The following is a 2,972-nucleotide window of genomic DNA, read 5'->3' on the forward strand; positions in this document are numbered from 1 at the left end:
GGGCGCCGCCGTCCCCCCTCCTCCCCCACCAAGCAGGCTGCACCTCCCCTGCCTTCCGGGAGCTCGCCTGCTGCCCCTGCCCCACGGCACTAAGTGTCCAGGTGAGCCAACTTCCGGGCCCTTCTCTCCCAAGTCTCTCTCTCTCAGGTCCCACTCTCCTCTCTTCTCCCTCCATTTCTTTTGAAACATCCTCCAGGGAATCCTCCCAAACCCCACTCAGCTCTCCGGAGTTCGCTGCTCCCTGCACTTTCCCCTTGACCTTCAGGTCCTCCATTCTCCCTGCTGTCCTCCAACCTCCCACCTCCCGCTCGCCTTTCCCTCCCTCCCTGCCAGTCACGGGGGCCGCGGGGGGGGAGGGGGGATCAGAAGCTGCATTTATAATCAGGATCCACAGCTTGTCTCCCTCCCACGCCCGCCCGGCTTGTGGCCAGACTGGGACCCAACCTCCCCACACCCCGGAAGGCCTGGTCACCTCCCCACACCTTTCATCTTCTATCATGACCCCCAACTCAACCTCTCACTTCCCTTTCTTCTCTCTGAACCTCACCCCCTCTTCCCCCTTGCCACCTCCTTCCCAAACCACCCCGCTCCAACCCTCCCATCTCCTCACCCACTGGTCCCCAGCCCCAGTTCCATAACCCAACCCCTGTGGCCCTACACAGTGTTCATTTTCTAAATTCTGTCTGCCCTGGCACGCTTCCTACAGGATTCTGGCCACTCCTGTTGCCCTCAACTTGCTGGTCACCAGTCCCCAAAGTCCCCTCAACCTGTCCCCACCTCTCATTCCTTCATTACCCCATTCATTTCTTCCCTCTTCATCCTCATACCTCACAATAGTCCCCACTCTTATTGGTTCTGGTTCCTCCAATTCATCCTACAGACCCCAAACCCTGGGTCAATACCTAAAACCGACGACCCAAACCACCTCTCCCTGTGCAGTCACCATCTTCCCCCAGTCAATACCTCGACTTTACTCCATGGCCTGAAAGCCTTCTACCCAGCCATCTCTCCACACTCTTACTTGCCCCACAGACCTCTCGAAACTCTGGTTAACTTCAACTCCAGTTCTAAAACCTCCCCAACAGCTTTTGGGGCACATCTCTCACCACCTCTCCGGTCTGGTGGGCTACCTTATCACTCTCTAAAGATGGTCCTCCAAATCACTCCACTCCCTGACTCATTCATCTGGGCATCTACCCTTCATATTCGTACCTCCTATTTCTTCTGACGGACCCTCCACTGTGACACCCAGCTCCCAAATAGGAACCCACACTCTCCTGGCTCTCTAATCACCCTGCATGCCTACCGCCACCCACAGGAACCCTCTGCTCATGTCATGTCTTTCACTCTGGTAGTCCCTGCCCCTATCTCACTCTTACTGTTTTAGGCAACTCCCTCATCTCCAGGCATCCCCTCCCTTACGTTCCTTCCTGATGGTCCTGCCAAAAGCCCTCTCGGTGCCTCTCTAAATTCTGATCTCAGGTGCCTTCCCAGTCTTCACCGCTCTCCCCACCGAGATCCACTGACCTTTGTCATCTCTCCCAGGACCCTCCAGCCTCTCCCAGTTTCCCAAAGACCCCACTCACCCCTGCCTTTTCTCCGAGCCCCCCAAATCCCCCTCCCTGCACCCTGCACCATGATGGGAAAAGGACTGGGAGGCAGTGAGTCTTGCTCAGTGTGGGAAGAGGAAGGGTTCCCGAGAATCACTGTGGAGCTGATCCCTCCAAAGCAATCCCCATTTCTCCACCCTTCAGTTTCTCTTTCCCATCCTAACCTATCCCACAATATGGGCAGGTGAAAACAGGAGGCACCCCCAAATCTTCAGAACCTCATCTCCTCTTCAACACTGCACATGGCCCTCAAAGACCCCCAAGCCAAGGTGAGAGAATGCTTGCCCCTTTTCACATTCCAACCCATCTCAATGGCCAACCTCCTTCCACCGCTTGCTGATGTCACTCTTGTCAGTCTTCTCTGTGTCTCTCACCCTTTCACTAATGAGGGTCTCCCCATCTTTCTCTCTACATTCCCCATGGTACCCAGTGGTCTTTCCAACCTTCCCACCCTGCTCACCTCGTCCTCATCCAGCATGAGAAGCTGGTTCCCAGAGATGATGCAGAACCGAGGGTTCCAACCAGGACGATCATATGGGGAATGAACGTATTGGGTTCGGTGCATAGGGGGTCCCCGTACATCTGGGGGACAGAGACACACAGAAACAGTAAGGGAGGCTCTAAGCATTTGGGAGACAGAGGCCTACAGTGGGTAATAAGAGAGTCCACCAAGTGGGAGAAGGGGACCACACCTGCCTTGAGATCACAGATGGGGGTGAGGCCCCTGGTAACGTTAAGAGAGCGGAAGATAAGCCTCTATATCTGGGGGGAAAGAGGAACGGGAATCAGCACAGGGCTCTGTCGACGTGGAGAAAGAAATTGGAAGGGTGGCTCGAGGAGGGGAATTATAGCATGACAAAGGGTATACATTCGAAGGCAGAAAAGAGTGAAGGAACTCTCCATCCACTTCAAAAAATAAAAAGGTGGAGGCAGCTGAACTGACCGAAGAAAAACACACAGAGAGGTTGGTGGTAGGTGCAACCAAATAACCAAAGAAGACAAGAACTTGGAAGGTGGCACGACCTACCTGCAGGGGAGGAAGAGGAAAGCTGTGGAAGGAAGGAAGGGCTGGGGGTGTAGGAACATGTAGGTCATAAGATTCTGAGAGCTAAGCATCTGGAAAAGGAAGAAAGTGAGAGAGCTTACCTGTTCAGATCAGAGACATGAGTAGGCCTCCCCGCCTGCCTTTCCTCTAGCCTCTGCTCCCTCCTCTCCTAGCCCAACCCTGCTCAACATTTGGGGAAAGTTCTGGTTCTTTAAGTGGGTTTTGTCAGCATCTGGCTGTGAAGGGGCCGGGGAATGAGAATAGAAACATAATTGATCTCTTCCCCCACTGCATGCTCAGAGATCAAAGATGTAATC

The sequence above is a fragment of the Myotis davidii genome, unplaced genomic scaffold (genome assembly GCF_000327345.1).
Source record: "Myotis davidii unplaced genomic scaffold, ASM32734v1 scaffold4, whole genome shotgun sequence".
Lineage (NCBI taxonomy): Eukaryota > Metazoa > Chordata > Mammalia > Chiroptera > Vespertilionidae > Myotis > Myotis davidii.